A 23,772-nucleotide genomic window follows, 5' to 3' on the forward strand; every position below is an offset into this window, starting at 1 on the left:
TAAGTTAATAATAAAACATACACTGAATTTTCCTCTAATGGAAATACAATCGTCAGATACAGATAAATTTCATACCTGTAACTCATCTTGAAGCTTACTGAGCTTTTTACTAAGTGAATCTTCATTATCCTTAAGTTCTTTATTTGACCTTTGATCTTTTTTGGTTTCCAGATCTTTGTACCTTTCTTTCAATTTCTCCAATTCTGATTTAAAAACAAAATTGTTTTAAAATACACATGGGATACAGACAAGAAATCACCAAAGCCCAGAAGAAGAGACCAAGGAGAACTGATGCAACTGATACAACTCCCAGAGCTACATGTTAAGTTTTTAGGGAAGAACAACTACTACAAGGAACTTTCAGGTACCCACTACATAGTGTTCAGGTATATTATATTTTAAAATATGCCAATCTTAAAAAAATTGTTACTTTTTTGTCTTTGCGCACTACTTGGTAGTGCTGAGGGATGATTTCTGACTGTGTCCAGGGATCACTGCTGGTGGGGCTTGGGGGTACCATATGGGATGGCTGGGGATCAAACCCAGGTCAGCTGTGTACATGGCAAGAGCCCTACACACTATAGACATATTGCTCCAGCTCCCAATATACATGCCAATATTATAAAAAACAGCCTGTAATTCTCAAAAAAAAGTGATGCATTGAGTGATATGATCATACTATTGATTGATCTAAACATTTAAGATGATATAAAGAATGGGACAGAGGTGAGACTTAGTTGAAAAATAATTCTTATTGACAGAAACACTGCAACTTAACATTGTATCTTGAAAATTTCCTCTCCAGTTGCTGGAGCGATAGCACAGCGGGCAGGGCGTTTGCCTTGCATGGGGCCAACCCGGGTTCGATTCCCAGCATCCCAATGGTCCCCTGAGCACCGCCAGGAGTAATTCCTGAGTGCAGAGCCAAGAGTAATCACCGGTGCATTGCCGGGTGGGACCCCCCCCAAAAAAAGCAAATACATAAATTAATTAAATTGAATTTTAAAAAAGCCAAACTTAAAAAAAAAAGTCCAAATCTTGATTGAGGAACCCACTTCGGGGAAACCTCCCTGAGAAATTAACCCAAGATGTATAGAAAGCCCTAATGAGAGATGTTTGGTTGGCCCTGTGATATTTAAGCCAGTGAAAAAAATAAATAAATTAAAAAAAATTTTCTCTTCATATTATTTCAATATATATTAAATATTTGTAACTATATACTAACAATTTCTACCTCTTAAATCACCCACATTTAAGTTAATAATAAAACATTCACTGAATTTTTCTCTAATAGTCAAATACAGATAAAAAAAATCATACCTATAACTCATTTTGAAGCTTACTGAGCTTTTGACACTTATTGTGTCTGTGTCCTCATCTTTTTTTTTAATATACAATTTTACTTAGATAAAACTATTTTTGGGCTGGAGCGATAGCACAGCGGGTAGGGCGTTCGCCTTACAAGCGGCCAACATGGCTGACCCGAGTTCGATTCCTCTGCCCCTCTTGGAGAGCCCGGCAAGCTACCGAGAGTATTCGATATGCCAGACACAGTAACAACAAAGTCTCCAATGGAGACGTTACTGGGCCCGCTCGAGCAAATCGACGATCAACGGGAGGGCCTTTACCTTACCTTTACCTAAAACTATTTTAGGGGCAAAAGTGATACTACAGCAAGTAGGGTGCTTGCCTTGCATGTGGCTGACCTAGGTTCAAAAAAATTAGGGGAGAATATTTTTTAGAAACAGTACTAATACATACTATCCAGATAATTGACTTTTTGAGTTCTAAAGTTAAAACGTAATTTGATTAACTATAAAAAATGTGAATTCCATATAGGTAGAAACTTTGAGTTGTTCGTTACTGAATCCTCAATACTGACAAATGCCGAAAACAATAGATCAAATAAATATCAGCTGTACAGATAGATACAAGAATGATGGCAAAAATAAAAAGGAAAACAAATTTTTAAACAAAAAAAAACTGAGCATAAATCATGAAACTTAGAAAAACTGTTACTTTTGACAGGATTAATTTGACAAAGCTATTATTTTTAATACTAACATTAAAAAACTAAGACTTTTTCCTCCTAAAAACACTTTTAGCCCCAATCTTAAAAAAATCACAGGAATATTTTTCCTTTAAATTTGTTCAATTTTTGGTATTTTTTGCCAGACCTGGTGGTGCTATTTGTGGCTCTATGCATGGGGAACCATGTGTTGCCAGACTGAACTGGGGCAAGCCCCTTTAGCCATTTCCCTGACATGTAATTATTTCTTCTTGAAAATTGTCATTGCTGAATACTTATTACTTTTATAGTTTCTACTTCTGCTCTTCTAGAATGACAGTGCCACAAGTCTTACTAAAGTTGTTTCTGGGGACAGGAGTGATAGTACAGGTAGGGTACTATCTATACTACCGCTGTACTAGAGGGTAGGGTGTTTGCCTGCACGCACTGACCTGGGTTTGATTCTCAGCATCCCCTATGGTTCCCTGAGCACCGCCTGTAGTAATCCTTAAGTGCAGAGCCAGGAGTAACCCCTGTGCATCACTGACTGTGACCCAAACAGTCAAAAAAAAGTTGTTTCTGGGTGCCAGAGTGGATAGGGTGCTTTCCAGGTTGACCCAGGTTGAATACCTGGTACCCCATTTAGTTTCCTCAGCTCTATCAGGAATAATTCCTGAGTGTAAAGCCAGGAGTAATCCCTAAGCATCACCAGTGTAGCTGAACTCCTACCCCCTGAAAAAAAAGTGACATTAAAATGACACAAATCTTCAAATATGATTCCCTTAATTAAGGGCACATAAAGAAGTTAAAACAAAAGAATTACAACAAATCGTATACAAGATTTGCTGTGCCTCATTCCATTGACACCAGACTGCCAGGATGCTAATAAAACAGAATTCCTTTAAGGATTATTAAAGAAGTCTTAATTTTATGTAATTCATTTCCTTCATAAGCATGATTTACAAACAGATTCATACTATGTTACTAATCATAAATTTATTCAAAGACACTCCTTTATTTTTTAAATTATTTTTTGGTGCAAGGCAAATGCTCTACCCACTGTGCTATCACTCCAGGGCTGGAGCGATAGCACAGCGGGTAGGGCGTTCGCCTTACAAGTGGCCAACATGGCCAACCCGAGTTCGATTCCTCTGCCCCTCTCGGAGAGCCCGGCAAGCTACCGAGAGTATTCGATATGCCAGACACAGTAACAACCAAGTCTCCAATGGAGACGTTACTGGGCCCGCTCGAGCAAATCGACGATCAACGGGAGGGCCTTTACCTTTACCTTTTATTTTTTGGTACTGGGGCCACACACCAAAATTGGGATTTACTCCTGACTCTGTGATCAGAAAGCACTACTTGCGAAGTTTGAGGAACATATAGAATGCTGAGGATTGAACCGGAGTCAGCTGCATGCAAAACAAATGCCCTCCCCACTCTGGCCCCCGAACCCTTTCTTTATCTTTACATTTCACACTCAATTAGAAGCACAGACTTTATATTTCACTTCAAATTAATAAAGTGGCAATACTAACTAATGACCATCACCTAAAATTTTATTTATTTATTTAGCTTTTTGGGTCATGCCCGGCGATGCTCAGGGGTTACTCCTGGCTCTGAACTCAGGAATTACTCCTGGCAGTGCTCAGGGGACCATATGGGATGCTGGGAATCGAACCCGGGTCGGTGGTGCATGACAAACGCCCTGCCTGCTGTGCTATAGCTCCAGCCCCACCTATAATTTTAAATGTAGGGTCAGTAAAGGGGGAAAAAAAGATAATGTTATTGCCTCCAAATAACATATCACAAAACAATTCAGAAATATGCAACAAATCAAACAACTTCAATACATTTAAGAGGTAGATATCTTGGGCTGGAGACATAGTATAGAAGGTAAGGTCCTCTGCCTTGTAAGAAGCTGACAAGGATTTGATCTCCAGCATGGAAGATAGTCTTCTAGTATCACCAGGAGTGAGTCAGGAGCACACCAGGGTGTGGCCCAAAAACAAAAACAAAAGTGAAAAAGAAAAAGAGATAGCTATCCCTATGTGTTATCACAGTAGAATAAATGACTGTCAAATGGACAATCAATTATTTACCATCAGAAAGAGAATCACTTAGAACAATAATGTTCTGGAATACTTTCAAGGAGGAAAGGTTTAGAGAATAAATGTTCTTGAGAGAACATATGAGAATAAGTGGTAAGTGGAAAGAAGAACATCACACACTAGAGACAAAAATGTCACATAAACGTCAGGCAAAACAATGGATGAGAAATATTTCGTGATAGTTTGCACTTATTTCCTATCTGTATACCAGTTACATTTAAGACAGTACAGGACAGGAAAGACAGAACAGGGGTTAATGTGCTTGCTTCGCATGTGGCTAATTCTGATTTGGTCCCCGGTACCTCATATAGTCCCGGAAGTCCCTCCAGGAGGGATTCCTGAGCACAGTCAGGTGTAAGTCCTGAGCACAGCCACGGATGGCTCCCAAGTTTTTTTTTTTCTTTAAAAACAAAACAAAACTATAACGGATTAGGGAGGACCATAATCCAACAGGCAATGTCCTTTTAAGAAGGGGTAGGGGCCATGGCCCAGTGGTGCTCAGGGCTATTGCTGGCTATGCGCACAGGAGCTCACCTGGGGGTGTTCAGGGGATCATTGTGGTGCTGGGGATTGGACCAGGATTGGCCAGATGCTATGCAAGTGCCTTAACCCCTATACTCTCTCTCTCTCTGGCTCCTTAAAAGAAGAAAATTTGGGAATAAATATATATTTTTAGTGAAGCAAGATAGTTTTTATTTTTTTGGCTTTTTGGGTCACACCAGCAATGCTCAGGGGATCGATAATGGGACCATATGGGATCAAACCCAGGTTGGCTGCGTGCAAAGCAAATGTACGCTTCACTGTGCTATCCCTCTGGCCCTACAAGGTGATTTTTACTGAACAAAACTTACTTAGAACAAAGGAGAAATATTTCCTCTCCAGAGTGAGTGGGGGAAAAAAAAACTAAGACGCACTGACACAAGCAAGCAAGATGTGTACATATTCAAGGGAGAATATGGGCTTGAAGGAGAAAGGATAAATGCATTTTATTATTGGAATCAGGGATTTGTTTCTGACCTCTGCATACTTTCTCGTACTGTTGAATAGCTTCTTCTGCTTTTTGGTTATTTAACTGCTCCTGAAAAATGAAGCAATATGAATTAAATTAAAATATAACTTAAAACACACAGAAATACTTAACAATGGGACTTTCACTTTGGTAAAAAGGGAGAATGGGAAGTGTAATGGGAAGAAACCCGTTATACTTTATGGATAGGAGACAACTCAGGGCTGAGCATATGCTTTGCATACAGGAGGTCCACACCACCCTGATACCACATAGGGGATTGCCAGTGATCAAACCAGGTTTGGCCGCATTCAAGCCAAGTGCCCTAATGCTATACTACTATTGCAGCCCACAAGACAGTTTTTATTGAAACTTATTTAGAAAGATGTGAGGGGAGGAAAAGCGGTGTGTTTTTAGAATACAGCTTCCCCAGATGGGAAACAAGGAAGCAAAGAGGCAGAGATGTGTTTCAGGGCAAACACGGTCTTGAAGAGCAAGCCAACAGAATCTTTTCAAGCCATTCTTTTTTTTTTTTAACTCTTTTTTTTAAATTTATTTATTTTTTTACAGTTGTAGATTTACAATTTTTTTTGTGCTTGGGTTTCAATTATACAATGATCAGATACCCATCCCTCCACCAGTGCCCGTTTTTCACCACCATGGATAATATCCCTCCCACCCCCATCCCTCCATCCCCCCTGCCTCTGTGGCAGGGCAATCCCCTGTGTTCTCTCTCTCCGTTTGGGTGTTGTGGTCTGCAAAAGAGGCGTTGAGTGGCAAACAAGCCATTCTTAAAAGCAAAATTTACCGTAAGTTGCTGAATGGTTCGCTGTTTCATATCTATTTCCTGGGAACCCTGGTTTTTCTTTTTCTCCAGTTCATTAATTTTAACCCTCATTAATTTCTCTTCATCACGCATTACAGATACCTAGAAAGTAAGATTTATAAGAGATTAAGTATTTTTATTATGAACAAAAATATTCATTATAAAAATTAATAAACGCAACAAGTAGAACTTTTGCGGTAGGTTTTTTTCCCTCTTGGGGTACACCCTGCTCAGGGCTTACTCCTGGCTCTGTGCTGAGCAATCAATCCTGGCAGGCTCTGGAGGCCCTATGGGATGCCAGAGATCAAATCCAGACTGGCCACATACAAAGCAAATGCCCTTCCCACTGTACTCTCTGTACAGCCCTGGCAACAAGTACTTTTATTTTTATATTGGCTTCCTCTACTGTTTTATCTAGATCGTCATCAGTTAGTTCAGTTTCCATACTTGGCTTTTCTTCATTTTTTTCTAGATCTTCAACCAAATCTTCATCTTTCAAGTATTAAATGTAAAAAGATCCACTATTGCATGGGAAAGTAACCTAGAAGATCTCATGCAATAGTGGATCTTTTTACATTTAATACTTTATTTTCTGAATTATTAATGTCTAGTGATACATCTTGAGAAGATCTGATAGATCCAAAATATTTCTCTTGAGAGGAATTTAAAGACTCTGGAACACAAACCTGTCAAAAATTCAAAGGTGATTTTTAATAAATGGAAAGAATTGTCCACTAATAATTAAAAATTTTAAGTAAAATGACAAGTTGATTGCCTTAAAAAAAACCCACAGAACACATAAGGATCAACCCTTGAGAAGGGCAACTAAAAAAAAAGTGAACTACACATGCAAAGTTATGCTCAGAAATATGTACTTTCTTCAGTTAAGTTCTCATCCTAACAGGACCTCCTAATTTATTACTAATGAACCAGAGAGATGGCTAAGTTGAAAATTAGTGTAAGAATATCCATCAATGGTCCCCTGCAGGTATTGCATTTTCCTTGCACGCATCTGTCCCGGGTTCGATTCCCAGCATCCCATATGCTCCCCCAAGCACCGCCAGTTGTAATTCCTGAGTGCAAAGCCAGGAATGACCCCTGAGCATTGCTGGGTATGACCCAAAAAGCAAAACAAACAACAACAAAAATTTCAATAATTTCCTAGGTTTACAATTAAAAGAACAATTTCTTTTTTTTTCCTACACAAAGAAAAACACAATGATATTCTATTAAGTTCTATGGAAACTTGAATATATTTACCTTTTGTGCAATGACTCAGAACTTCAACACATTGAGTGTTTAATCATAGGCAAAACAGCACTGACTGATGTTGACAATCATAGATATTTTCCCTTTACCATTAAAAAAGCTTTGAAAATAGTGAGTCAGTTTACTTTCCCTAAAAGGCACATGTTGAAACCTATGAAAAAAAAGTTTCACAAGAACTTTAAGTTAAAACAAATCAAGTGAGGGGCCGGAGTGATGGTACAGCAGGTAGGGCGTTTGCCTTGCATGCAGCCGACCTGGGTTCAACCCCCGGCATCCCATATGGTCCCCTAAAGCACCACCAGGAGTAATTCCTGACTGTAGAGCCAGGAGTAACCCCTGTGCATTGCCAGGGGTCACACACACACACACACACACACACACACACACACACACACACCCCAAAACATACTCTAGCGAAGTCAAGATTCTAATAAATTTTACAGGGAAGTAATTAATCTATTATAGATTTAAATTCTAGACTAGAAATTAGTTAGTCGTGTAATAATAATTTTTTGCTTACTTATATTTTTAAAAAACTACCACCACAATTAACCCACTAGGCAGAATGTTAAAAAAAAATACCTAACTGGGTTGTGTTCAGCAATGTAGAGCAATTTTATATATATATAATACATATCATTAAACACTTAGAAACAGGCCAGAGAGGTGGCTCAGGGGCCTAGAGCTCATGCCTTGTGGGCAGAACAGATTAAATCACTTGCACTATATGGTTCCCTGAGCACAAGACTGGTGTAATCCTCAAGCACAGCTGAGTGTAGTCCGAAAACTAGTGATGAAGACTAATTCATAATTTACTCAACCTAAAATGCTTAGGCAGAAATCAGTCAATCTAGAGCATAATTATAATGAACAAACCAGCATCATGAAAAGCTTATTAGCTACTGACATATTTTCTATGAAAACCTTTATTTACTTGGCAAATCACTAACATTGAGACTGTGTTCCTTTCTTCTTCTCCTTTTTTTTTTTTTGATTTTGGGCCATACCCATTGATTCTCAGGTTACTCCTGGCTCTATGCTCAGGAATCACCCCTATTGGTGCTAGGGGATACGGGATGTGGAGGATCAACCAGGTTGACTGCGTGAAAGGCAAGTGCCCAACTAGCTGTACATCTCTCTGGCTCTTGTGTTTTATTTCTATCATTAAAAAAAAGCAATCATAAGCCATTGTCATTACATGAAAAAAACAGGTTAAGAAAAAATACTTTCTGGGTTGGGGAGATAGCTCAAAGGGATAATGAATGTTCTGCATGTCCGGGCCCCAGTTTCCATATACTACTTGGTTCCGAGTAGTGCTTGAAGCTGGCAATGCTGGAAGTAGTCTCCAGCACTACCAGGTGTGACCCCCCATGTGAGCCCTCCACAAAGGAAAAAGAACTTCTTAAAAGCTTAAGTATTTTAATACTAAATATGCTAGTAACACTTATAACACTTACTTTGACTTTTCACTATTTTTCAAAACATTAATACACTTTCCCAGAGCCAATAAAGAAGTGTTGATGTTCCCAGTTTCTCTTAACCTTTCACCTTCATTTTGTGTCTTCATGCTTCTTTTTGAACCAGCAAGATCACACAATGACAGTCTGAGTGAACCAAAAAGAAAGAAAAAATAACAAAAATAACTTTAAAGTTGGCGAAGGACAGGCGGGCGTTACGAATACTTTTCCCGGCTTCTGCCGCATCTACCAGTACTTCTGCTCTTCTCTCTTTGAGGTCTTCCTTGATCGCATCTCTGCACTGCTTTGCAAGCTCGGACGTTAGCTTGCGGTTGCCTGAGGCATGCGCCAAACCACGCTGGCGAATTAGCTCAAGAGTTTTCGAAGATAGGCGACTTTTTGTGGCTATCTCTCTCTTGGCGTTCCTCGCACATTCATGGAGGTGCTGAACCAGTTGATCGTATTCCTCGTCAATGTTGTCAACAATGGCATCTTCCCATGTTGCCGCAATAGTACCAAAGAGTTCCCAGTTGGTGGTCGTTCTGGGAGTTCTCTTTTTGAACTTTGCAGCCCTTTCTCCCCGCTCTGTGAAGTAGAATTTTGCACGAAGGAGACGGTGGTCCGATCCCGTTCGAAATTTTGGGACAACAGCGACATCAGTCAGGCAAAACCGTTGATTGAATATGATGTGGTCTATTTCGTTGTGGAATCATCCACCGGGAGACTCCCATGTCCATCGTTTAGATTCTGCCTTCTGGAACTGTGAGTTACCATGAATGGTCTTGGTCGACATGATGAACTCAGACAGTCTCTCACCCTGTTCGTTCCATTCTAGGCCATGGGTTCCGATGTGAAGTTCTTCAGCTGATCTTCTCGGTCCTATCTTGGCATTAAAATCACCCACAATGATCTTGTAGAAGGTGTGGTCTTCTTTATAGAACTTCTCTAGCTCCATGTAGAACTTCTCGATTTCTCTTTCATCATAATGAGATGTTGGTGCGTAGACAACGAAGATAGAAACTGCAGGCAGTGAGCCACATCTATTCAAATGTAAACGTCCGATTCGGGTTGTTAGGCATTCGAATGAATCAATGCTCTTGGCCAAGTTTGTGTTGACAAGGACACCGACGCCTCCAACACCTCTTTTATCGCATGTTCCGAGGAACAATTCTTCTCCAGTGTCGAAAACGGCATGGTGAGATTCGTGTCTTCTTGTCTCGGTCAGACCAATGATGTCGTACTTGATCATTCGCGCTTGTACCATCAGGTCCTCGATGGATGCATCTGATGCTAGCGTACGTGCATTGAAAGTACAGACGATCATTTTTGTCTTCCTTCGTTGTGGCAGCCTAGGTCGGCCTTGAGATTTTGTCGGCCTCTCCTTTCTCATCCTTCTCAGTGCTGCCATGTCGGTGAAGCCTTCAGGGTCAGGTGAATGAGACCAGTTGTAGTTACTGGTTTTGGCATATCGAATACACAGCGGATAGCTTGGCAGGCTCTTCCGTGCGGGCGGAATACTCTCGGTAGCTTGCCAGTCTTTCCGAGAGGGATAGAGGCTTTTGGGGTGACCTCTAATCACCCTTGTAGGTGTTACCATATTTGAACCCTATCAAATATGGTACGACAATTCCAGAAGACGGGTATTTAGTGTCTTATGATGTGTCGCGCGGCCGCTTGCGGCCGCGCGGGTCCGGAAAGTGTCCTGGAGTGTGGCGACGGCTGGGTAGTGGAAGTAGTGTCGAGAGTGGAAGTCTGCCAGTGGGGTATTTATCTGGGTAGGGTGGGTCTCCTGTGCACAATTCGATCCCTGGGTGGTTGATGGAAGCAGACAGGGCAGGGTAGGGTGGGGCTCCTGATTAGAATCCCTTTGTCACCTGTGGTGGTGGGAGCAAGCAGAGAAGCTCTGTCCCTGGGTCCGCCGAGCCTGGAGTCCAAGGTCTCAGAGAGTTCCGCTTACCTTGTTCTGTGGGTCTTCAGTTGTGCGTGGGTCTCGGCCGGAGCTGCCGCGCGAGTCCGGAAAGCGTCCTGGAGTGTGGCGACGGCTTGTTCTGTGGGTCTTCAGTTGTGCGTGGGTCTCGGCCGGAGCTGCCGCGCGAGTCCGGAAAGCGTCCTGGAGTGTGGCGACGGCTGGGTAGTGGAAGTAGTGTCGGGAAAAGTATTCGTAACGCCCGCCTGTCCTTCGCCAACTATAAGACCAAGATGACTGCCCTCCGACGTCCTGATGGATCCATCACATCCTCCAGAACGGCAATGGAGAAGATTATCCATGACTTCTACTCAAATCTCTTCGATAGCCATGTCCACTTGCCGACATACCAAATTCCACAGGATGGGTATGTCGTTCCCAACGTTCTCCCTTCCGAAATCCGACACGCCATTTCGTCAGTAAAGAAGCAAACAGCACCCGGCCCAGACAAGGTCAGACCTGAACACCTGAAGAACCTGCCGTCAGTACTCATCAATACACTGGCTCGGCTCTTCACTCGCTACCTGTCTGAATGCAAGGTTCCATCTCAATGGAAAACCAGCAGGACCGTACTACTGTTCAAGAAGGGAGACATCCATGACATTGGCAACTATCGCCCGATCTGCCTATTGTCTGTCATCTACAAGTTGTTCACTCGAGTCATCCTGAATAGGATTGGCAGAACACTAGATGAAGGACAACCATGTGAGCAAGCAGGGTTCCGCAAAGGATTCAGCACCATCGACCATATCCACACGATAACCAAACTCATTGAGGTTTCTCGGGAGTTCAAGATGCCGCTCTGCTTAACGTTCATTGATTTAAAGAAGGCCTTTGATTCTGTTGAGACGGAAGCGGTCATTGAAGCCCTAGCCAATCAGGGCATTCAAGCCCAATACATCAGGATCCTCCGTGAGCTGTATTGCGGATTCACTACCAGGATCTCACCATTCTACAAAGAAGTGATCGTTGATGTCAAGAGAGGGGTGCGGCAGGGTGATACCATGTCACCAAAACTCTTCAGTGCCACCCTCGAGAACATCATGCGACGACTGGAATGGGAAGGAATGGGAGTGAAGATAGATGGTCGGCAACTACACCACCTCCGCTTTGCTGATGACATTGTTTTAATAACACCAAACATCAGCCAAGCGGCACAAATGCTGGCCGACTTTGACCGTGAGTGTGGAAAGGTAGGACTACAGCTGAATCTTACGAAGACAATGTTTATGAGAAACAGCCTTGTTCCTGACGCCCCATTCACTCTCAATGGAACGACCATCTCCGAATGGAACAGCTATGTGTACCTAGGTCGAGAGGTCAACATGACAAATGACCTGGCACCCGAGCTGCGCAGGAGGAAGAGAGCGGCTTGGAACGCCTTCAAGAACGTCGAAGAAATAGCTAAGAGGACGAAGAACCTCCGGCTCCGGGCACATCTCTTTGATTCCACTGTTCTTCCTGCATTAACATATGCCTCAGAGACCTGGGCCCTACGCAAACAAGATGAGAACGCCATTCAGGTCTCCCAAAGAAGAATAGAAAGAGCTATGCTTGGAATATCACGTTTCACTCAAATGAGAGAACGAATCCGGAGTTCTGACATCCGTCGACGATCAAGGATCAGGGACGCTGTCTCATTTGCCAAGGTGTCTAAAATCAGATGGGCTGGTCACGTAATGAGATTTAAAGACGACCGCTGGACTAGAGCTGTTACTGATTGGATTCCACGGCATGTCAAGAGACCACGTGGCCGCCCACCTACCAGATGGTCAGACTTCTTTGTCAAGGTCATGAACGATCGGTTTGAGGCCCTCCATGTTCCCGGAGCGAAGAGATGCCATTGGGCTACACTAGTACGCGACAGGGACAAATGGAGACGTTACTGGCGCCCGCTCGAGCAAATCGACGACTAACGGGAAGTTAAGTGATAAGTTAAGTGATAACTTTAAAGGCTTTTCAAACAGAACAACTCAAAATAATAAGAATTTAAAGTATGACCAACTTACTCACTGACTTGTGTTACATGAGGCATCTCAGAATCTTTGATCTGCAATATTCGTATAGTAAATATGCTGTGACTAAAAGAAAGATCAAATGTTATCTTTTATTCGTAATTTTGGCATTAAAATATTCTAGGAGGCAATTAACTAAATAAGAAATCTATTTATGTCCTGATACAAGTCATGGTTCCAGTAGTATATTTTCTAACTAGCTGCCAGAGAGCTCACTTCAGTACTTGGGTGTCACCTATAACATCCACCCGTATAAAATGAAATCTTTCATTTCACTTAGCCCACATGCCTTAAACTGAGTAACAATAAAATCTCAATTTGCTTGCAAAAGATCATACTCTTAGTTTAAATGGTATTTATTATATACAGTTCTCTTAGAATTATGCCATTTGACCTATATATATGCTTATCTGGATTATATATCCTCACGATGTACTGAGAAAAGAAGGACAGGATTATTTACATTTTAAGAGAAATCTGTTTGAAGTATCTCATTGCTGAAACTTGTTTTAACTTTGTCTCACATTCTAACTCCTTCCCTCTTTCCTTAACCTCAAGATCTGGGCAAATCCAGGTTGCAGAAAAGCTATGTTCATGGGATAACTGCAAAAAAAAATTCACCAATACTTGCAACTCTGAAAGGAATAAGCTTAGATATTAACATAAAGAAAAGCACCTGGGAGACAAATTAGTAAATCCAAGAATAAATGTTCCTGATAAGTTTTATTTTTAGAGTGCACTTCATGTTACAGTATTCTGCACATCTGTGAAAAAACTTAACAGCAGATAACCTCCTACTTACTTTAATCTTAATTAGTTTTATTTAAATTAGCATAGAATAGTCTAGGTGCTTTGGGTTTATGCCAAAGGATGCCTTCTTTACCTTCTACTTGAAGCACTGTTCAGTTTAGTAAAGGTAACACTCCGATTCTTTATTCCTAGTTTTAAAAGTTTGTATGCTTCTTTGGAATCACACACTTGAATCCAATGTAGATCTTGATAAAATAAAGAAGGTACAGATAAAAAAAAACACACACAGCATTTGTCATATAACATAAAGTCATATAAATATATGCCCTAGAGGTAGAATCAACTCAGCTTTTCACTATTTTATTAGAAGGTATAGAAAAGGAAGACATAATGTCACAGACATCAAGTCAAAGTTTTTTTTTTAATTTTTATTAGTGAGACATCATGAGGTACAGTTGTAGACTTACAAACTTTTGTGCTTGGGTTTCAATTAAACAATGATCAAATACCCATCCCTCCACCAGTGCCCATTTCCCACCACCATGGATCCCAGTATCCCTCCCACCCCCCATCCCCTCCATCCCACCCTGCCTCTGTGGCAGGGCATTTCCTTTTATTCTCTCTCTCCTATTGGGTGTTGTGGTTTGCAAAAGAAGCAATGGGTGACAAAGTTAAAGTTCTTAAATAGTCTGACAAACAGAAAATCTTTTCCTTAGAAGTAGAATCCAGAACATAAAAGAAAAATACAGTACAGCTTAAGCCTATAGCGGTGAGACAATGCAGATTCAAATTAGGCAGTCATAAAACAAAATTTACTCAGTCATAGTCAGTATTATGTAAAATTAAGTTAAAAAAGGTGGGGCTGGAGAGACAGCTGATGTGACAAAGAGCACAGGCTTTAAGCTCTAGCACCACCTGGTCCTTCAAGCACTGCAGAGTGACTCCTGAGCACTAGGCTGGGAGCAGTCCTTGAGCACTGCCCAGTATTGCCCCCAAATCAAAATTATTATATTACTACAAAGGTTATACTTTATCGTAAATAAAATCTGAGGCATAAATATACATGCATGTATTAGTGTGCATATTTATATAGATATATAGGTACTAAGTCATGACAGTATTGATACGTAGGTATTGACGCTGTGAGTAGGATTTTCTATCACCTCTCCTTCTCTCCCTCTCTCTAAGAGCCAAATCCAGGGCCTCACTATCAAAACATGCACTCGACCACTGCTTTGAAAACAGGTCACTTTATTTTTCTTTTTGTTTTTGGGCCATACCAGAGATGCTGAGGGCCTACTCCTGGCTCTGTGCTGGAGTAGGTGGGTGCTGTCCTCCCGGTGGGTGCTGGGACCACATGGGGCTCCTAGAATTGAACCCAGGTGGGCTGCATGCAAGGCAACCTACTATACTATCATTTTGGCCCCTATCTAAGCATTTAAAATGGCCTGTTCAGGGGCTGGAGCAGGTTGGGAGAATAGCATTTCGATAGTTGTCAATTTGGACACTGTTATAGGGCAGAATAATATGAAAACTCACAGCTTTTCCCACTTGTGAATCCAATTAGGGATATTTGGCAACGCTATGGCAACACTCAAGTAGAGCCCTTTATATTCAGGTTTAATTAACATACTTCCTAAACACAATCTTTTTATCTTGAATTTTAAAAGAATAAAATAATTTCAATTTCTGGTTTGATTTTTTTGAGGGGGATCATTATGATCGGGGTTACTAATGCGCTGCACTCAGGAATAACTATTGGCAGTGCTTGGGGGACCATATGGGGATGTCAGGGATCAAACTCAGGTTAGCTGCATGCAAGGAAAATTCCTTACCCACTGTACTATTGATCTATTCCTTGGTTTGATTTCTTATAGCTTTAACAAAATCTAGAAAGGAACTTTGAATCAATAAATAAAATAAAAAGTACTCATTACTATACCTTTTATAAAAGAATAGCCCTTTACATCCTGAGAAAGGCGTAGCATATTTCTCTTTAGGAGCTTAGAAGATACAGGAACAAACTAGTCATAAATACATTCATTGTAAATCTCAAAGAAAGAAATCCAAATAGAAAACTTTATGCTATCATCCATGTTCAAGCAGGACTGTTCACAGTCTTTCATAAATTCTTCAAACTCTGAAGTACTCAAAGAGTTCATCGAACTCCCTACAAAAATTTTTAAAAAGGATAATCACAACAATTCAGCAACTCATTAAAAACAAGATAACAGGATAGAACAAGCCTCCTAGACTTGAAAACTAAGTATTCTTAATCATTTAACAGCAGCTCATAGATTTCAGATGAAACAGATATCTGTTTGTCAACTAAAGTTTGGCTTATCTTTCTTTTCCTTTTGGAAATATTCTAATGAACCAAACTGAAACCAAAGTCAAAGGACAAAGAAAAAAAATTGTCTTGTGAATTTAAGATATTTGAACTAGTAAAGGGCTATTTATGCTCTAAATAAAACTTTAGATTGACATTTCATACTAAGTATCATTTTCTAGATTTGTACTGTCACTAAAGAAATTAAATCAATAGGAATGATTAAAATTTAAAAGCTTTTCATGTATTTCTTCAGACAATACACATTTTAAAGATTAGTGAAAAAGGACACCTTACAATGAAGAGCATCATAACTGTCATGATGCATAGCAGCCTGAAAATATAAGATTAAAAAAACTTTAAAACCATGTTAAGATAGTTGATCTATTAAATTTTCCAGCCAATCAAAAAAGTACATTCTCAGGCCAGAGAAACAATATAGGGGTTACAGAATGTACTTTGCGTTCTGCCAACACTGGTTCTAATTCTGGGCACCAAATAGGGTCTCCTGAGTATTGCTAGGAGTTACTCTTGCACACAGAGCCTTGGAAAGTCCTTGAGCACTGCAGGCTGTGGCCCAAGTCACTCCCAACCCCTCATAAAGGGAAAGCTGGAGAGACAGTACAGGAGATATGGCCAAAGCATCTCCTACTCCTCCCCCCCTCAAAAAAAGGGGGGGGCTGGAGAGATAGGACAGGACTAGGCACTTAGCCTTCCATACTGTTGCAGCAAAAAGTACTAAATTACTGGTTTGAATTCTTGATACTATGTGTGGTTCCCTGAGTAACACTTCTTAGCAGAGCCCAGAATAGCCTCTGAGTTACGATGGCTATGATCCCCACCCCCTAGAAAAGGGGTCCAGGGATAGTGCATTGGGTAAGGTGCCTGCCTTGCATGCAATTATTGGCACCCCATATGGTTCTGAGTGATCCCAGGAGTAAGCCCTGACTGCAGTTGGTAAAGGCCAGAAAACAAAGCAAAACAAAACTAAAAACCACCCAAAAATACAAACAAAAAAAGAAAATCTCTATCAATCCCAAGGCAAGTGTCCAACCCACTGTACTATCTATCGCCCTGGCCCTATAGAAAATATTCTGTTAAAGACTTTTACAAAACTAGATACACGGGGGCCGGAGAGGCAGTAGAGCAGAGAGAGCACATGCCTTGTATATAGCCAACATGGGTTTGACTCCAAACATTTTATATGGTCCCCAGAACACCTCCAGGGGTAACTCCTAAGTGCAGAATCAGGTGTAACCCTTAAGCATCACTGGGTATGGCCCCCCCAACCAAAAAAAAAAAACCAAAATAAAACACAAAAATACATACAAAAACTTTTTTGTAAGTTCTTTCTGTATAATATGAATAGTTTCTAGTCTGGTAACTTTGTTCTTTAGGAAGAGAAATGTTCACTTTATATTTTACACATACAAATTACTTCTACAATTAAGAAGTAATTTTAAGGGCACCAGAGCGATAGTACAGTGGGTAGGATGTTTGCTTTGTATATAGCTGACCTGGGTTTGATCCCCAGCATCCCATATGGTCCTCTGACCACTACCAGGAGTAATTCCTGAATGCAGAACCAGAAGTAAACCCTGAGCATGAATGGGTGTAGTCCAAAAACCAAACCAAACAACAAAACCTGCCCCCCCCCCCCAATAGCCCCGATTACCATCATACTTTCCACTATAGGCTAAAACAAATGATGGAACTTTAAAAAGGCTATAGTGTGTATATTATATACTAAGACAACTCCAAACCTCTTTAATTTGCCGAAGCAATGCACTTTTGCTAGTAACTTCTTCTTTCTCTTGATCTGGTGACAATTGTAAATATTCTCTGGCTCTATGTGGTTTAAGATTCATTTTCGTATATAGTCTTGCCCGAAGAGTGTCAAATAGTACATTCAAAGTCCGAGACAGGATGCCAACATTCTCTTTCGTGCCTGTGGAAAGAATTTTTGTCTTGTTTTCTCTCAGAGTACTGTGAAGGAAAAGAATTTCTGCACTATTGGGGTTCCTTTTATGTCACCAATAGGCACGGTAGCACTGTCCTTCCGTTGTTCATCAATTTGCTCGAGTGGGCCCAGTAATGTCTCCATTGTGAGACTTGTTACTGTGTTTGGCATATCGAATACATCACGGGTAGCTTGCCGGGCTTTGCCCTGTGGGCGAGATACTCTCAGTAGCTTGCTGAGCTCTCCGAGAGGGGCAGAGGAATCAAACCCAGCTTTGCCGGGCCGGTTGCGCACAAGGCAAATGCCTTACCGCTGTGCTATCGCTCCAGTCCAATAGCCAAAAAAACAAAAACAAAAACAAAAAACAAAGAAACAAAACCCTACAGCAAAAGCAAGGAGTTAAAGGATTACTAATTTTTCTTTCACTCTGGTCTCTGTTGTACAAACAACACTTTTAAAACTATTATTCTGATACAAAACCTGAAATTTTACATTCAGAGCAAGACTTAAAAAGTGCAACCACTCATAATTATAAAATATAAAATGTTTTTGCTTCTTTGCTCTGCTTAATTCACTATGTTGTATCAATCCTTTTACTGGTTTCTGTTTTTGATTTTTTTTCTGGTTTGGAAGTGTTTACCCGCTGCATAACACAGCAAGTAGGGTGTTTGCCTTGCACACTGCAGACCTGGGTTCGATTTCTCCTCCCCTCTCAGAGAGCTCGGCAAGCTACCGAGGGTATCTCGACCGCATGGCAAAGCCTGGCAAGCTACCTGTGACGTATTCGATATGCCAAAAACAGTACCAACAAGTCTCACAATTTGTTGTGAGATGTTACTGGTGCCCGCTGGATCAAATCAACGAACAACGGGAGGACAGTGTGACAGTGCTTGGAGGTGTTTAGGGTTTACTTCTGACACTGTGCTCAGGGATTACTCCTGGTGGTATTTAGAGGGATTTTATGTAGCGCTGAACTTCAAGTACTGTAAATCAAGTGTCTTACTGGCGTTACTACCTCTCTAGTTCCCTATTTTTAGTATTATCTACGTCTCTTTTTGGTTTTTTTTCAGGGCACACCCAGTCCTGACTTTGTTCTAAGAGATCATTCCTGGAGGTGCTCAAGAGATACAATCAGAGTCAGCTAAATGCTAGATAAGCAAGCACCTTATCTCTCTTCAACTCCCCTCATCATCAAACTCTTTCATATAGGTAGTTGTACTAATTAAAAAAAATCAAACTGGGGGCTGGAGCAACAGTACAGCGGGCAGGGCATTCGCCTTGCATGTGGCTGACCCAGGTTCGATTCCCAGCATCCCATATGGTCCCCCGAGCACCACCAGGAGTGATTCCTGAGTGCAAATCCAGGAGTAACCCCTGAGCATTGCTGGGTGTGAACCCCCCCCCAAAAAAAACCCCAAAAACCCAAACGGAATTAAAAGTCACTAGCAATACATATTCAATATACTTAAAAATGGAATATACTAGATAGTGAAAATATAATTATTAACAAGTATATAAAAATCTGTATTGGTTCTTCTTTATTCTTTCCTGAATAAATAAAACAATTACCCTGAAAAGTATATGTTTTTCCAGAAGTTGTTAGCCCATAAGTAAAAATCTCCTTTCTCCTTTCAAGAGGTCTTTTATTTGCTGCAGAGTACAATCTCGGAAGAATTCCTTCTGTGTAGTTTCTGGGCCAAAAACCTAAAAAATTTTTAAAAAGAAGACCTTTAAAGAAAATTTCAGGACTCACAAATGAATCTTAGAAAAGAGCAGCATGCTGCAGAGATAGATATCTCCCCACCACTCACCAGGCTGATTCCACCGGGTACATAGGAGGGGGGCAGGTGTGTCCATGTGCCTGCCCCAGATGAACCCGAGCAGCCTCAAACCTCCAGAACCTAATCCCCGCCATGCTCACAGCAGACCTTCACAGGTTCTTCCCTAGGGAGCTCCCTTTGCATGAGAATGAATCTGCTAATACCCAGGAATGCAGGAACTGTGACTGAAACCCCAGGCTTCATGAAGTCAGGAATGGGCAAACCCCCCCCCACCCACCCACCATATCCCTGCCCTTCTGGTTTCCTGGAAGGCACCACAGAGATGCCTCTGAATCCCAAATATTTAAAATTTTAGAATTCTAGGAGCACGAGGCCACTTTCGTGGCCATGCAACATCTCATACTATTCACAACAAGCAATACAAAATAAATTAAATTTAGCATCTGCCTGTGTGGCAGGCTTGGGTATTAGTGGGAAAATTCAAATAATGGGGGTGAGATTGGAGTTGAAATACTAAATGTCATCAATTATTGTGAATAGCTTTATGAAGATAAAAAATTTAAAAATTTAAAAAATAAAGAAAAATTTAATAGTTACTATTAACAATGGATTCCTCCCTATCCGTCACTCATACTTCAAAAATTAAAATAATTTGTTTTAGAAGATTCATTCTTAATATAGTACCGTATCCCTAACTCTTACAAATATACTTGATAAAATTGTTTAAGGACCACACACTGATTTGTTCACTACCATTATACATGTATTAAATTTGGCATTTGAGTCCAAGGCTTGAGAAAAAAAGTACTGGTGCTTAAGATCTAAGTTCCACAACCACATAATACACACACACACACACACACACAGAGCAGTCAATATACACAATTTTGTAATAAATCTGCCAAAGTTTCCCTCTATTAAAAGAAGACTTTTCAAGTTCACCTTTTCCAGTGTACCTACCTTAGAGAAACCGAATTTCTGTGCCATCTGCGTAGAACTTTTCTCACTTAACCTACCAGGGATGCTTTGAGGATCTTTCAGCATAATAGTCTGGGAGTCTAAACTATAAACACAACCCTAAATAGAACACAACACGTAAAATTAAACATAACAAATAAATGAAAATAATGGTATTTTGTCCATTCAATACAAAAAGTAAAAGAATAAACCCCAAGCAAACTCAACACAAACCTGAGTCTCATGTTCTTTTTCTTTTTTTTTCCTTTATTTTATTTTATTTTATTTTTTTTAAAGTTGTAGATTTACAATTTTTTGTGCTTTGGTTTCAATTATACAATGATCAGATACCCGTCCCTCCACCAGTGCCCATTTTCCACCACCATGGATAATATCCCTCCCACCCCCGTCCCCCCATCCCCCCTGTCTCTGTGGCAGGGCAATCCCCTGTGTTCTCTCTCTCCTTTTGGGTGTTGTGGTCTGCAAAAGAGGCATTGAGTGGCAAACATGTTCAGTCCATAGTCTACTTTCGACATGCATCTCCCCTCCTGGGAGGATCTTCCAAACATCCTTTATTTGGTGCTCCCTTCTCTATCTGAACTGCCCTTTCCTCTAGGATACCCGGCTGGCCTCTAAGTTATGGAGTAATCCTCCTGGTGCTGATCTCAGCTATTCTTGGGTATTAATCTCATACTTTGTTACTTTATATCCCCCAGATGAATGCAATCTTTCTATGTCTATCCCTCTCTTTCTGACTCATTTCGCTTAGCATGATACTTTCCATATTGTACCACTTGTATGTAAATTTCATGACTTCATCTTTTCTAAGAGCTACATAGTACTCCATTGTGTAGATGTACCAAAGTTTCTTTAACCAGTCCGAATGGCAAAAAAGCACATGAGAAAATGCTCTACATCATTAATCATCAGGGAGATGCAGATCAAAACCACAATGAGATACCATCTCACACCTCAGAGACTGGCCCACATTCAAAAGAACAAAAGCAACCGATGCTGGCGTGGATGTGGCGAGAAAGGGACACTCCTTCACTGTTGGTGGGAATGTCCACTGGTTCAGCCCTTCTGGAAAACAGTATGGACGATTCTCAAAAAATTAGAAATTGAGCCATTTGACCCAGCAATACCACTCCTGGGAATATATCCCAGAGAGGCAAAAATGTATAGTCGAAGTGACATCTGCACTTGTTTGTTCATTGCAGCACTCTTTACAATAGCCAGAAACTGGAAGAAATCATGTTCTTTTTCTGATTGTGTGAATGGTCTCACTCGAAGCTAAACTTGGAGATAATCTATGGGTTCCAAACTGCTTGTCTTAAAAAAAAAGGGAGCAAGATAACTTTATTTTAAAGATACAAAATAGGGCTTTTCATAGGTCATCTTTCTTTAAAGTGGGCTGTAAAGACATTATAGAGGGATAAGGCACTTGCCTGCATGTGACTAACCCTTTTTCAATCTATGGCACCACAATCCCATATTCCTAATTTGGAAAATGAATGGGTGGGGGAGGAGTAGAAGTGGGTAGTAAGAGACACTCATAACAGGATCTATAAAAAGTGTCTAGATCTATTAAGTGGAACACCTTTTCCTCCCCAGATGTCTAAAGATACACCACCTGATGTATCTGTTGAATGTAATCAATTATTGCGAATAGGTTTATGAAGATAAAATTTAAAAATTTAAAAAATAAAAAAATTTATAGTTACTATTAACAATGAACACATCAACAGGACTGTAAATCATGGTATCTCAATTGGGAGTAAACCATGAAAAAGTTACTAAAATGGAAGGTTGCCTCAAATCTACAGATTTTTTACTGTTATTTTTTGGGGAACGGTGGTGCTCAGGGGCTACATTCTGGTTTGTACTCTGGTGGTGCTTTGTGACCATGTCAGACCAGAGTTTAATCCAATTTTCCTGCATGCAAACGATGCATTCAGTCTGCTGAGCTACCTCTCCGACCCAAAATCCAGCCAGAAAAGCTCTATTCTAGATCTACCATATTTCCATGCAGACACACATTTCCACTCAACTAAGATACTCAAAACAGTGCTTTTCTTGTACTCACCTCATTGTTCGAAGCAACTAAGGAAAATTTATGTGAGAGATCAAGCTTAATGGCATCAAAATTTATTTCTGAAGGTCTTACCTCTGGGTCAGCACTAATAACATCAGATAGTCCAGGCAATTCATCTTGATTTAAATTGGACGCCATCCTGCAAGAGTAACAACCGTGTTAGTCGACTTTATTTATTTTTTGGTCACACCTGGCGATGCTCAGGGGTTACTCCTGGCTCTGCACTTAGGAATTACTCCTGAGTGCAGAGCCAGGAGTGCTTGGGGAACCATATGGGATGCTGGGAAATGAACCCGGGTCCGGCTGTGTGCAAAGCAAACGCCCTACCCACTGTACTATCACTCCAGTCCCTTGTTGGACAACTTTAAACCAACACGTATGCCACAATAATTTTGAAAGTCTGACTTGAGCAACCACTGCAAATGATATTCTAATGACATGCTGAACATTGGTGTGTTTTCGGAAGGCCAGCGGCACTCTATCTCTCCCACCGCCCATGTTCGGTAGCTCGAGCCATTTCCCCTACCCCAGGGAGGTCGATGGTGATGGGCAGGCGAGGGAACGAACGAGGGCCACGCTGGCCGGTCGTATTAATTGTTGTTTTTTCCAATCTTCACCCACCCCTCTCTCTCTTCTCTCTCTCAAGCCTAAGCCCCTCTCACCTCTGACTCTTTCCTCTGGGGCCCAGCCTCCTCCTCAGGCTGAGCTTTCTCCCGCCTGCCTGCACCTTCTAACTCCCCCCGCCCCCCCCCCCCCCGAGCTTACAGTCTTAGTTTATATAGCAATCATATGGGGTGGTGACACAAAGGTGGGTTGAACATTAACAAATCAGCAAAGGGAGGTAAGACCACTCCTCGAGGAGATTAACTCACGGATAAAATCTCATCTAAAGAGATTATTCCAGATTACTAGGAGATCTGCTCAAAGGTGGGATCCCAACAAGGGTGTGTTCTTTCCTCAGCTAGTACTTTCAATATTTCTAGCAATGTCATTCTGTATGAACACAGTAAGAGATATAAACTTACAGTTTGGTTCTTCCTGAGGACATCTCACCATATATTCCGCAGTCCTCAGGCCAGGTTAGTCTTCCTAGCCCCAGCAGGGTCCTATTCTCGTCATTACTTACTTTTGGATCATGACAGCATTTGTCCATAATCATGCCCTCAACTTATCTCACAACTTGCCCTGGGTCCCTCGTCAGGACCCTGCTTTAGGGGTGCTAGGAACTAAGGGAAACTGAGT

At 41.1% G+C, this 23,772-nt stretch overlaps 1 pseudogene; it reads right to left on the reverse strand.

The window, feature by feature from the left end:
• Nucleotides 1-1,272: 1,272 nt before the first annotated feature.
• LOC130046073 (kinesin-like protein KIF20B) lies at nucleotides 1,273-22,668 on the reverse strand (annotated as a pseudogene).
• Between the last annotated feature and the right edge of the window lie 1,104 nt (nucleotides 22,669-23,772).

This window comes from Sorex fumeus, unplaced genomic scaffold (genome assembly GCF_029834395.1).
Source record: "Sorex fumeus unplaced genomic scaffold, SorFum_2.1 ptg000131l, whole genome shotgun sequence".
Classification (NCBI taxonomy): Eukaryota; Metazoa; Chordata; class Mammalia; order Eulipotyphla; family Soricidae; genus Sorex; species Sorex fumeus.